This window comes from Oxyura jamaicensis, chromosome 3, assembly GCF_011077185.1.
Source record: "Oxyura jamaicensis isolate SHBP4307 breed ruddy duck chromosome 3, BPBGC_Ojam_1.0, whole genome shotgun sequence".
Classification (NCBI taxonomy): Eukaryota; Metazoa; Chordata; class Aves; order Anseriformes; family Anatidae; genus Oxyura; species Oxyura jamaicensis.
Window position 1 is genome coordinate 63,920,708 of NC_048895.1, and position 14,684 is coordinate 63,935,391.

A 14,684-nucleotide genomic window follows, 5' to 3' on the forward strand; every position below is an offset into this window, starting at 1 on the left:
CACCTGCCAGCCCAAACTCATCCCTTTCTGAAAGGTGAAAAAGTCAACAGAGGAAGAAAGCTGTATCAGTGTTTTCAGATAAGGATTACCAAGATGTGTGTATGAGGAAAGCATTCTGCACAACATGGTATATAGGCACAGAGAAAAATACAGTCCAGCTCCTTGCACAGCAGTGATTAGCAACAGGACAGATATGTTCACTTTTGCTCCAATGCAGTACAAGTAAATGTACTTATGCCACTTGGTTATGTTACCTGAGTTGGTTTGCCAGAATAGACAGAACAACTCAGTGTTGGGTCCAAGCCACAATATTCATACGGTTTATCAGCAAGATTATTATAGTCATAGAGGCATACTGAAGAAATGCAGGTTTAGATGTAAGTACATGGAAAAAATACTGTAATCTTGAAGACTGTGTGACAGCCCTGACAGCAGAGCTACTTGTGAGAATGTTTGCCTTAACATCAGGAAGCCTGATATCAGTTTGATTGTCTATGGAGTCATGTCACAGCAGAGAAGATTGAGAAATCTTTTACTGATGTGTTTAAAGGATACCTGATGTCTCCCAGACTCCAAGGACTTGGCTTCCTCCAAACACAGTGCAAATAGCACCCCTGCCATAATGGCTGCCACCAGTGACAGACAGCTGTGTGGGAAAGGAGCAGCAACATATGGCTGAGTATAGTTGACAAAAGGGGAAATCTCGGTGGCTGAGATTACCAACACAGCATGGGCTCTCTACCAAAATCAATTAGCAAAACTAAAGAGTCTCTGCTGAGCCTGAGCTACCTTGCATCTCACACTCGTCTTCCTTTTTCTGCTGATTATGTGATCACATAGGACATGACCCTTGGGAAGGGTCTCACTTGTCTTCTTCCTCTCTATAGCCCAGCTACAGTCTATAGGTAAAGATACAGTCTATCTGTCCTAGAGGACATCACTTGCAGGCCTTCTTCAGCAACTACAGTCTGCATCTGGACACTGTGTCAGGTTGGACCACGATAAAGTCAATGTCTGAACTGTGTGTCTAGAAGACAGGTTTTCCAGAATATACTTTCTGGTATATTCATACAGCATTTGCTCAAGTCCAGAAAGGGTGTAGTGAAATATTTCAGGGAGTACAAGTCCTTGCTGTTGACAATCTAGTGTATAGAAATGCTCAGCAAAAACCTAATAGCACTACTCCTAAGATGGAGTGTCATCTTAAACTGAATCATAGCAAAATAAAAATTGTTGTGTGAGTTACTTTGAGCATACCTTGGGAAAAAATACCTCTGATCCCGTTCAAACAAAGTGAAAGCCATAAAGCATTTTCAAACCAAGTTCTTGGTGGAAAAATCAAAATCCATACTAATTGTGACGGTTTACCTAGCACAGATAAATACAGATCTCTGTTATGAAATACGAAGTAAGAAACAGAAAGGATGTTATTGGCAAAAATTGATGAGAACTTTGAGAACACTGCAGCTGTATCATTTTTAAGCAGCAAAAAATGGCAACAATAAATTGCAGCAAAAAAGTCACTGGATATGTTCCTGGGTATGTTCTTAGAAATTCAGGTCACAACACTGAAAACATAGATATCCCATAAAGAGTGGATGATGCAGAATTTTGTGGGAGACACTTGGGGGCATGAGGAATAGGAGCACAGAACTACCAAAGAAAAATTATACTGAAACAGAAAAGAATTTACCATTGTCACTGGTTGTCAATACATACAGTTCAGTATACTTGAACAGATCACAAACCTTAGGGGATATGCTTGACAAATCCTAAGTTTCTGCACCATCTAGACATCACACATGGTCATAAACCTACAAAGGTATGACTTCAAAGTGAAAGACAGGCCCAGAAGAGAAATTTCTTTAGCAAGACATACTGGTGTCTGCAAGAAAAGGAGCAGAAATTCTGAGAAAAAATAGAGAGCATCAATGTGATGAATCTTTTAAAGGAGTAGGTCAGGATGGCTTGCCCAAAGCAAGTTCTCCTGGACTATCAGGACTTCTGGAGTGTAAAAAAAAAAACAACAAACAAACACAAAGCTAACCTGGAAAATGAAAGAAAAGAAAGCAGTGACACTGGAGAAAACTCCTTCCAGCCATCTAAAAAGATTTATGAATCTGACAATGATGTTATGGGAAGTCTGAGGATCAAACATATTTTATTGGTCCCAAATGTGTGTAAAAGACTAGATATGTTCAGGACATGATGATGTTTTGTGTATTTTTCTTTCATAAGGCAATAAAAACTCTATGGCAACATTTGAAATATTTGATTAAACTAATATGCATTAATGAATTAATAGATACTTCCATTAGAGAAACTGCTAAAGGCAGAAACAGAGACTCTTATACAAACAGATGATGTATTTTAGAGAGCCTGGAAGCAATGGGTAGGTGATAAAGGATGCCCTTAACCTGATAGTATATTATCATGATAAAAATATTTTTTAAGTAACTCCAATAGGCAATGCATCACTTATCTCTGGACTTAGTGACACAAAGACAATTTTCACCAACCAAAGCAACAGTAATGAGTTTGCTTTACACAATGAAGCACAAGAAACGTTTGAAAAATTTCAAAGCACTGGCATTTCATTTATGTGCACACATGCAGTCAGCGCCTGCACTGCCAGTTGTCCCATGAGCTAGTGGAGGTGTGCGCAAATCAGCAAGCAGGTTCTGGTACTGTTCCAGGTGGTCAAGAGGGCTACCTCTTTGTTTATTAAGCTGCTAAAATGCACCTCTGGAGTAAAACATTTCTTCTTCACATACTCTATCAAGGAGCCAGCTAAAAGCTGTGACCCCTGTGAAAAGAGTGTCTTTTCCTTTCCAAAGCTTCACACCAGGGTGCAATAAAATAGACGAATGAACAGAGGAGAAAAGTAGAAATACTATTCATTATACAAATACCAGTATACAAAATCCCTTCCAAAACAGGATTATAAGGGTCAGTGCAACTTTACTGACATAACTGAATACCCCAGGCTGGATGTTAGAAAGCCAGAGCAGGAGCTTTTCTCTGGGTGAGATCACAGATGCTTAGGAGCTGCTCTTATCAGTTTGAGCACAGCAGGTGATGGCCACACAAATCCCATGAGATTCAGAAGGTGATTTTCAGCAAGCCTGTGACCTCTGGGATGCGATAAACAACCCAACTCATGGTCTGCACATTCCATGGCTGACCTAGTGGTAATACATACAAATGCACAGAACAGACCTTGTTATGTATGTAGGTGAAAAGACAGACCTTAAAACTCAAGGTATCTGCTGAGATGCCTCCCCTTTGTGGCTTAACCCTATTCCTTCCTAGCATTCTAGCCCTGATTCTAACCTTGAGGTTTCCTTGAGCTTCATCTGGCCTTTAAAAGCACAAAATGGTTGCTCAGAAGCTCCAAAGAGGCATAGGTTTACAGCATGAGATGTTTACTGTACAAAACAAACTTAAATGTCGCATCCCATGTCTAGACTTATCTTACCCATGGAAGGGGTGAAATTCACTTTCACATCAACCGAGAGGAAAATTGTGTCCACCTGCATCTGGGTAAGCAGTGGTTGTAAAAATTCACACTCTTTCTTGACATGAAATATACTCACTTGGCTCTCCACCTGTCCTAAAGCTCCTTTGTTCTGCAAGGATTTTCTTCTGTCACACACACATCTCCTTTCTAGCACTTGCCTTTCTTGGCTGTTGATGACCTTCCAATTCCCTTCTCAAGAAGTGAAACAGCATCAGCCACCTCCTCCATGTGTCCAAAGGAATTCAACCTACACAGCAACTCAAGCTCTAACAGCTCACTGTGTTATGGTCCTCCAAATCTCACAGATAGGATTTAGGATACTGCCTATTCCAAACACCTGACTGTCTTAAAGCTTGAATCATTTCCCCATCACAATTTGTACATTCAAAGCAGATACTGAGTGGTACTCTGACTGGAATTTTCTATAAGGAGTGATTCTGCTAGAGCACATTTAGAATTTAAATGCTTAAACTTATGTAAAAGATAAGTATATAGACCCTAAGGCTGTAAGAAGGGCCATGCTAGCCTTATATAAAAAGCTCTATTTACTGGCTGCCAAGGATGTCTACTGCTGCCCACCAAGAAAACATTTCATTGAATCACAGAAGGGCTGAACTGGAAAGGCACCTCTGGAGATGAGCAGGATATGAGCACATAGAGCACGCTGTCCTGGATGAGTCTATGTGGGTTACTGAAGCACTCTTGCATATTCAGAATTTATATTATGACAGACAGCATTTCATTAGTGAGGGACTTTAGAGCTGGTATCACAATTTTCAATTAATCACCAAAATTACAAATCACAGGATGAAGGAAGGGGTGCATCTCAGTTCAAGGGATTCTTTGCAGATTTTTTACATCAGCTCAGGATTTTATTTAGAAAGGTAATACCCAAGAGATGTGATCTGTCTAAGGAATTAGGCCCTAATTCTGATAAGTGTGAAATTGTCATGTCAGCTTTGCCAGCTGAGCAAAACAGACAACATGGCCCCAGACTCAGCTGACACATGAGGCAGTTTTAAGGTGTTTTGTCATTTCATTTCTTTGTACTCACTTCCAAAACCAATAAATAGTTCCCTCACTTTTCTTCACAATTTCTAGAGTAAATTCCTTTATAAATTCCTTTTTTTTTTTTTTTTTTTTTTTTTTTTAGGCTATGTTTTCTTCCTCTTTGGGAGCTACTTCAGGCTGGTCTGATAAATGTTAAATAATTTACTCTTCAGTGTAGGAAAGATCCCTGGGAGATTCCAGTCACATCCAGGGTACTTCTTTACTAACTGAGGAGAACTGGCATTGTGGGCTGCCAAGCTGGTGGCTAGAAATATCCTTTCCTATCAGCCAGAAGCAGGGAGCAAGTGGCAGTGAGGCACAGATGAGGCCTGAGACCTGAGCATCATACTGGCCTTGGCACCTAATGTTATTCTTGTTTGACAGTGTGACTCACTAGTGTGACTCAGACCTGCAAACCCACCATGGATGTGTGAAGGAACACTTTGTCAGAGAGTCATTTCCTCAGTGACAGTTACACTAATGCCCCAGAGTCCCAAGTTCTGCAGTGAGACTATCCAAATGCCTGTATAATATGGGATAAAACAGTTAATCCACAGGAATGTGAGGACTGGCATCTGCAGATTTCACATTTTTGGCACAGTGTGACAGAATACAATTATTTTACAAAAATTCATGATGTTAGTTTTTTGTAACACTACTTTTTTTTTTAGGAGTGCAAACCCAGTTTACACCTTAGTAGTGTTGCTTGGTAGCATGTGACAAACCTGAATTGCTAATAACAGAATGTTTTAAAAATCTTTATTAATTTGAAAGCCTGTGCATTTATTTCAGGCTAGTTTGATCCTAGGTCACAGTTGCCAAAAACCAATGCAATAGGAAGGACAGTCAAGATGTCAGCTGTCACAGCAAATGGGATCTGGAAGAAGACTTTTGTTCTGACGTTGTCATTGCATGGTTTGATAATTGGTTTCCATTCTTTCCAGTGCTGTTAAGACCAAAGCCTGATACTAACCCAGGTGGAAGTTAGGGTGATGTGAAAGTAAAAGAAAAGATTTCAGACTCCTAGTCCACACAGCTATTAAAAGACCCGGTACCTCACATTAAATTGTACCTGCTACTTGAAAAAATAAAATTCTATAAATGCAGAAAAAATGTTGGATGCTTCTGAAGCTATTGTTTCAAATTCTGATTATATAAAGGTTGGCAAGTATTATATGGAAAAAGAAATAAACTCCTTCTGTTTTAAAAGCCATTTAAGCTCACCAGCTTCTGTTTGAACTGCGTGTACCATGCCATGACTTATGTAAACACTGCCTGATACATTGCAATGATCTTTTCCAGGATACCAGAGTACATATACTGTGCTCACATACACATGGCATGCCACTAGCTTTATGTCCCACTGCCAAGGCTTTGGGTAATCCAGCCCTTCTCACAAATTTTCTCTCTTGAACAGGAAGTGTCAGCAGCAAGCCACACATGTGCCGGTAGCATTTCTACAGATAGCTGCACACAAAAGCTAAAGCCTGATGGTTACCATGGGATTCTCTCATTAAGCTTTTACTGAATATATTGCATTCTTCACTGTCTGTTAATCTCTGCTACTCTGTTTTGCCCCCGTAATTCTCGTGCCCTCTGTGCAAGGGTGTTAATTGTACTGAATCGCAGCAAGGGCAAAAGAGCTGTTGTGCTTTGGCATTCGGCTGCAAGATTCCATGGTCTCATTGGGTGTGAAAAATCCCTGCTTTCAAAACCTTGACAAATAGGCATTGCTGTGTATTTTGGAATAAAAAAAAAAAAATAAGGCAGCTACTGCACCTGTTGTTATTTATGAATAACAAAAAAATACCATCAAAATAAGTGTGGCCATCAGGTTGAGGGAGGCAATTCTCCTTCTCTACTTCACTCTCATGACATCCCCCCAAAACAACATGTTCAGCTCTGGGGTCCTCCTGCACAAGAAGGGCGTGGACCTATTAGAACGAGTCCAGAGGAGGGCCACAAGGATAATCAGAGGGCTGGAGTACCTCTCATACAAAGAGAGGCTGAGGGAGCTGGGGTTGTTCATTCAGGAGAAGAGAAGGCACTGGGAAGACCTCGTTGTGGCCTTCCAGTGCCTAAAGGGGGCCTACAGAAAAGCTGGGGAGGGACTCTTTGTCAGGGAGTATGGTGATAAGACAAAGGGGAATGGCTTTAAACTAAAAGAGGGGAAATTTAGACTTTTATATAAGGAATAAACTCTTCACTATGAGGGTGGTGATACACTGGCATAGACTACCCTGAGAAGCTGTGGATGTCCCATCCCTGGAGGTGTTCAAGGCCAGGCTGGATGGGGCTTTGGGCAGCCTGCTCTGGTGGGAGGTGTCCCTGCCCATGGCAGGGGGGTTGGAACTGGATGAGCTTTAGGGTTCCTTCCAACCCAAACCATTATGTCATCATAGAATCATAGAACCATTTAAGGCTGGAAAAGACCTCCAAGGCCATACGGTCCAAGCATCCCCCTACCACCAATATCAACCACTAAACCATGTCCCTAAGCACCAGGTCCAACCTTTCCTTAAACAGCCCCAGGGACGGTGATTCCACCACCTCCCTGGGCAACCCATTCCAATGCCTGACTACTCTTTCTGATAAGAAATTCCTCCTAACTTTCAAACTGAAAACCTATGATTCTCTGATTCTATGAATAGCAATAAAAAAAAAACTTTGAAGAAAGAGGGTACTTTATGTGACCTGCTGAATGCTGGGCCATGTTCTTGTTTTCAGCAGGATCTCTTTGTACTCTCATAGACAAGCAAGGCAGCCTTCAGACAGATATATTTTACAGTCCCTCTCCCTTCAAGACCCACTTAGGCTTCCAGAGAGGTAGGAGAGGGTCACAGTAAATATAGGTTACATGTTAGGTTACATGTTAGGTTACTATTTCACATGAAACAGTCCTTTCTATTTTATATATGTGTGCTGCTCGTCCTAGGCTGTGGGACAGGGCAGGCTCCCTGGGGAAGGCTTGGCTCTACAGAAACATTAACTGTGCATTGATGTCTTAGAAGAAGGATTTCTGTCTTCTTGGGTCGTATACAGAGTAGGGTATAACTGGCTGTACCAAAACCCCAGGGAGACAAGCGTGTCATCTTAACACACACCCTGCTTTACTGAAGTTAGTAGTACTAAGAAGGATTTATTTTACACCTGCTTCCTTAGGTAAAGGAGCCTGAGTGACAGATCTTTCCCTCTGCTGTTCAAATCCCCAGCATGTTCCAGATATGTCAGGAAAATGGGCAGTGGTCAGGCTGCTCCCTGCCGGTGGCTGTGGCCCCTTCCAGCTGCTTGCCTGCCTGGGCTGCCTGTGTAGGCCTGGCGCTGCTGTGCTATGGCTCCACGCCTCTGAGCCTGAGGCAGGTTTTGGAAAGCTGGGGAGGGAATTACAGTAACTCGCTGCTGGCACATTTCTGTTAATGCATTTGCTTGCTTTCTTCAGGATCTTACAAGAATTACCAGCGAATCCAGATAACTGACAGGATCTTAGTTATAATTAGCAGCAGCTTCCCTTCTGACATGCAGGAAGGGCTCACAACATTTTTCTTAAGGCAGAGTTGTTATGCTGTGTTCCACAGAGATACTTTAAAGAATACATTTTCTGGCATAAAGCCTCTCCCACTTGTTTGGGACAGATGGGAGAGGAAGGGATTCTGAAGTGTTGGAGTTAGAGGGTAACGAAGTATTGTGCAAACTGTCGCAGTGTGTAGGCTGTTGCAGTTCAAAGTTATTTTTGTTATTACTGGCATGCGTCATTATATCAGGAGCTGAAATAAAAGTCACCGGTTGCAAAAGAAAAATATCGGTGCAGATGTGGATGAAATTTCTACTTCTTTATCCCTACAAGCTGTGAAAAATCTCAGGGATATTAACAGTGTGTAAGACATGGAGAACCCTGAAAACTTGAGGGCTGAATCAAATTAATGCTTTTCTGTAGCCTGATGTGCGAATTGTACCAGTCCACAGGGTCTAATCATAAAGAACACTGGTTTTCAAAGGTCCTTGTTCTCAATTTCAAAGGAATTAAAAATGAAAATAAGCTTTTACTGGGGCTTTCAGAAAAGGATTAAGAAGTCAACTGCCCAAGAAGAGTTGAAGACCCACTGACTTTCATTGAGACCAAAGGCCTGGTTTGAGGTTAACTCTCCTCACTGACATCATAGAAATAAAGTACCTGAAGGGATAGCTTGGACTATGGAGTCCAATTCCGTAAAACTACAAGCAGCCTTGTAGTGTTTTAGAAGGTTATTTGAGAGTGGTAGAGAAGGTCCCTGAGGGACCCTTCCCCACCCAGATTTCACTGGAAACTCTGGTTTTATGTGCCAGCATAGAGATCTGGCATCAGTGCCAGATCCTTCAAGGATCCACCTGATCTCTCTTTCCAGGCTCAGCTATGGACAATACAGATGAAAAGTGAAGTGCTGAAAAGGAACAATTCAGGAGAAGAAAATGAGTGACAAACTTCCATTTCACAAATCTGGAGAAATCTCTTGTGAAAGCAAAGGTGATAGGACTGGGAGATAGTCTGAGGGAGATATCTGAGGGAATTAGTGGCCAACTGAGTTAAATAGAATTTAACAATGTGAATTAAACAGAGCTTCTGAAATAATAAATAATTAAAGAAAATAAATATATCAGTAAGCAGTAATAAAAGTAATAAAACACTAAATAGTTATGTATGTTAATCAAGATGTCTTCACACCCATAACAGGGGCTTAAATAAATTCAAGTTCAAACTGTGACTTAGTTTTTTTCATCTAAGGTTTAATTTTCAGAATGCACCCTTGCTATAGCTTTCCTAGTGCAAATACTTTGTACTGTCAAAACTCTCTCCTTTAATTGAACTAACTTCTTAGCAAGTGCAAGGTCCTCCAGGAGCAAGACAAGATAGAGTTTTGACTCCTCAGATACAAGAGCTGCAGCCAGGCAAGTCTGACTGCTTCTCCTTCAAGAAAGGAATTGTTTGAATTAAAACATATACCTAAGAAGAAATTCCTGCAGCTCCAGACTTGCTGCTTCTGCCTGTCCAGGACTCTTGTGTGAGACAACTGGTGACCTCTGTGAACCACAGGTACTGCAGTGCAGGCCATGAGTGAGGGTGATGGAGCCCAAGCAGGAGCAGAGCAGGGAGCAGGGAGGTGGATCTTGCTGTCCTTCTTGTCTATCCCTGCTTGAAGGGCATCTCCACTCCACAAGTGACTAGAAATGCCCCTGCTCATTTGACTGAGTTCCACTGGTACCCTGGATGCTTTGCCACTAATGACACAAAGATCATCCTTAATTTTAATTAGTGTATTTCCATGGTTCAGTTTAACTACCCAAAATGCAAACTGGGGCTGAGACTATCATGGTACAAGCCTCAAGTGTCCAGGTTTGAGAAAGACAAGCCTGACAGAAGAGGTATGAAGAAGCAATGCTACCTTCTTCTATATTTCCTTTCACTGAGCCAGATACAGAGTTATAGACATAAGTTTGGAAAGGAAGCAGCTGTCAGGGTGGAGGTCTCACTTGGAGATGGTTTTGTCAGAATTACATTTCAGACCATGAATTAATGAAAGAGAGGCACAGGAGAAACTCTAAGTGATGTTTTTGGCAAAAGTATTAGATGTCCACAAGGACTGGATATTATTAAATTGCCTTTTGAGGTTGTGCTTTATCTTTCTGTTTATGTGCAAAATTTTCCCTGCTGCTGAATTAGTTTGCTCAATGGAAAAAGTCTGAAGAGCTTTGCACAACTGTACAAGTAGCTAGAAGGACATGAAATACTTTGCCTGAGAATTGTAGGTTACAACTGATATTTAATATTTATTTTTAAAGTGAAGAGAGGTCACGTAGCAGATTTCCACTATCACGTTGGCCAAATAGCTATGCAAATATCTTTTGATTCCTCCTTAATACTCGTGTTTTGAAGAAAGTCTCCCAGGGTACTAATCCCCTGGAGTGATAGTCATTCACATGAAATGAAATACACAGAAGAGGGGGAATGATTTTTACTTGTGTAGATAATGATAGGACAAGGGGGAATGGTTTTAAACTGAAAGAGGAGATTTAAATCGGATGTTAGGAAGAAGTTCTTTATACAGATGTGGTGAGGCCCTGGCACAGGTTGCCCAGAGAAGCTGTGGATGCCCCATCCCTGGAGGTGTTCAAGGCCAGGCTGGATGGGGCTTTGAGCAACCTGGTCTGGTGGGAGGTGTCCCTGCCCATGGCAGGGGGTTGGAATTAGGTGGTCTTTAAGGTTCCTTCCAACCCAAGCCATTCTGTGATTCTGTGATATGATAGATAGATCTTACTGGCATGAAAGTGGCAATAAGCAAATCATGTAGGTCAGCACAAATGACTATAGACAATAATATATTTTTTATTTTATTTTATTTTATTTATTTTATTTTATTTTATTTTATTTTATTTTATTTTATTTTATTTTATTTTATTTTATTTTATTTTATTTTATTATTTATCACCAGACCATGCATTTTGCAAATGCTGAGTATGAAATGAGAAAAAAAATGTAAATTTTGTAGAGCCATGTAAGAATTATTGAGGTAATTTCTTTGGACTTTTGTTTTTCAAGCAAAGCAAATACTCAGGCAACATTAAGGGGCAAAAATGAGATCTGCTTTCACTGAAACAGTAAAATTCCTACTGATCTTAATGGAGCTGGGTTCATTACAGAGATTAATTCTGTTTCCCCCAGGACAGCAAGAAAATTTTTTGCATTTTTTTGGTGATGATGGAAATATTTTCAGAGAGAAACAAATATATCTTAAATGAGAGTTGAGTCACAGAACAAGAGAATATCTGAGGCTGGAAGGGACCTCTGGAGGTCATCTGGTCCACCCCTGTGCTCAAGCAAGGACCCCTAGAACAGGTTCCCCAGCATCAGGTCCAGACAGGATCTGAATACCTTCAAGGACGGAGACTCCACAACATCTTTGGGCAACCTGTGCCAGGGCTCGGTCACCTACACAGTAAAACATTTTCTTCTCACATTTCTGCAAAATTTCCTATATTTCAATTTGTGTTTATTGCCTCTTGCCCTCACACTGGGCACCACCGTGAAGAGTCTGGCTCCATCTGTCTGTAATAAAAGAGACCTGGGGACAGAGCTAAATATTTTGTGTCTAAGATTACAGCTCAGTTTATTTTAATGGGTGCAATTTCAAACTTGATAGGAAGAAGGAAATAATTTTCAATTGATGATAAAAAAAAAAAAAAAGAAAAGAAAAAACAAATATTCTAGCAACTGTTTGCGTCATTGGAAACAATCCCAACAGAACAAAATGGTGGGCAGAGGAAAATGACCATAGATGTAAATGAAATGGTACTGGCCATATATTATATGGCTCTCTGAGATCATTGTCTGTGTGTTACTGTGACCTACAATGTGACCACGTTTTGCCTTTCTTGATCCCAGGTCCTCTCTGCAGACAGAAGGAGCTGCACAGCATCATCATTCATGCTGTTGTAGTGGGTTTATGTGGCAAGGTTTTGGTAGCAGGGGGCCATAGGGGTGGCTTCTGTGAGAAGGATCTTCCCCATGTTAGGGAAGTGCCCCGCTGCTGACCAGAGCTGAGCCAATAAGTGATGTTTTTTGCGCCTCTGTGAGAGCATATTTAAGACAGGGAAAAAAAAACGCTGCGCCACACAGCAGCTGGGAGAGTGAGAGGAGTGAGGAACAGCCTTGCAGGCACCAAGGAGAAGGAGGGGGAGAGGTGCTCCAGGCACCGGAGCAGAAGTCCCCTGTGGCCTGTGGTGAGGACCATGGTGAAGCAGGATGTCCCCCTGCAGCCCATGGAGTACCACGGTGGAGCAGGGTTCCACACTGCAGCCCATGGAGGAGCCCCCGGGGGAGCAGGTGGACCTGCACTGACGGAGACTGCAGCCTGAGGAAGACTCCTGCTGGAGCAGATTCCGGGCCAGACCTGCAGCCCGTGGAGAGAAGACCACGCAGGAGCAGGTGACCTGGCAGGAGCTGCTGCCCGTGGGGGACCCAGGTTGGAGCAGTGTGCTCCTGGGGGATGGACCCCGTGGTACGGACCCATATCTGGAGCAGTTCTTGAAGAGCTGCTGCCTGTGGGAAGCCCACGCCAGATCAGTTCAGCAAGGACTGCATCCCGTGGGAGGGACTCCACAGCACAGGGGATGAGAGTGACTGAGAAGGAGCGGCAGAGAAGAATTGCTATAGACTGACCATAACCCCCATTCCCCCGTTCCCCTGTGCCACTCAGGGGGGAGGAGGTGGAAGAGGGTGGATGGGGGGGTGGGGGGGGGGGCAAGGAGTTTTTGTTTTCTTTTCTTTGTTTGTCACTTCTCTAGCTCGTTAGTAATAGGCAATAAATCTTACTATCTTCCTATGCTGAGTCTGTTTTGCCCATCACAATAATTACTGCGCGATCTCCTTGTCCTTATCTCAACCCTTGAGCCCCTTTCATCATATTTTCTCCCTGTTCCTCTTTGAGGAGGAGACAGAGAGAGTGGTTGTGGTGGAGCTCGGTCACCCACCTGAGCAAAACCATCACAGCTGTACAGCTACCATTACTCCTTTAAGTCAGTCAGGGGTATGTGGTGTAGGGGTCATCCCCTCAGCCATATTTGCATGGTTTTCCCTGACATCTTAAACTTGTTTATTGCAGTCCCAACCATTACCTTAAGACCACAAACTTTTGGGCTGTAATCAGACCTATACTGTGATTTCACTATGCTAACATCTTCAATAAATTTCAGATTAGGCACTTTCATTTTTATTGCTGCCGTCCCTCTGATGTCCTCCAGTCTAATAGATAGTCGGAGTTTTCTAAATCTGTTGGGGAAGATCCTCAGACGGTGTGGACTGCCGTGACTTTTGACACGGGCTTTTCTTGAGAAGTTGTTCCTAGCCTCTTAAAAGTGGTATTGGATTTTGGCAGGTATTAAAGATACTTGAATATCATATCCATGCTGTATGTATGTATTCAATGAGTACATGAGAAATATTATTTTTGATTTAAGGGTTAAGTATTCCTCATAGTTGAAAAGCAATCACAAAAGAAAAATTAAAATAGATACATCAGGTTCAAAATTCCTCCAAATATTCTTCCAAATGAAACTCTACACTTTCAACATGGGGTGTCCTTTGTGTTTCAATTCTTCACCCTTCACAGACCTCTGACCTGTCCAGCATCTACCATTTAGTAATATGCAAAATGATCACATTTCACCATTTCCCTGTATGTCCTTCGAAGCACATACTATGACAATACTTAAATAAAAAAAAATAAGTCTGAAAAAACATAACGTAAATTCTGACATTCTTTGTACAATTCTTGCATTGCTTTCCTGGGTTTGAACTATAAAATATAAGATCAAACCCAAAATTAAACAATTATTTTATATAGTGTCATCAGTGTTCAATATATTTTTCATGGTAAGTTTCTGTCTGAAGTTCAAGCAGGTACCCACATGTCACGCTAGACAAGACCTTCCATTCCTGTCATGTGAAGCAGACACTGAAAGCAACGATTAAATGGAAAACATATCTTTATATTAATTATAGATTGTTAGTGTTTCTCAGGACCTGAGGGAAATAAACAAAAGTTTTTGGCTGCTGGAAGCTCTGAGTATATTGCTTTAAGTCAGTAGATGTGGACAATTTCCATGCATAACATGCCACATATTGGCATGAAAATATTTGTCAGAAATTGATGAATGAAACAAGAAGAATAATGAAGAAAAATGACAGTACACATACCCTCCAGAGAGGAAAATAAACAATGTAAGTGTTTGGTAAATAAATCCCTGCAGAACTCTTAGAAATGACTTACTGATTAATTGAATCAATCCATCAACCTTTTGTGATGGCATCAATTTGCAGCCCTTTTGATTTTCTTCCATAGCTGCTGCTGTAGATGCCTTTAAAATGTAGGATTTGATATAATGCATCTATATGGAGCTATCATAAATTAATTGGCTACTCTAGTGATATGTAATTGGCTGATTCATTTACTCTACCTTTATATGCACATGCATAAACTAGCCATATAACCTTATAATTGTAAAGAGTGAGACTGTCAGATGATTGAGATCATATTTTCCTTCCTTCCTTCCTTCCTTCCTTCCTTCCTTCCTTCCTTCCTTC

General features: G+C 41.5%; 1 long non-coding RNA gene across 1 annotated transcript in view; it reads left to right on the forward strand.

Annotated features, from left to right (window-relative positions):
• The first annotated feature begins 366 nt into the window (after positions 1-366).
• The window catches only part of LOC118163640, a 16,316-nt gene continuing 1,998 nt past the window's right edge, over positions 367-14,684 (forward strand). The window contains exon 1 of the long non-coding RNA XR_004749147.1: positions 367-377. This is a non-coding gene — a long non-coding RNA (uncharacterized LOC118163640). The remainder of the gene's footprint in view (positions 378-14,684) is intronic.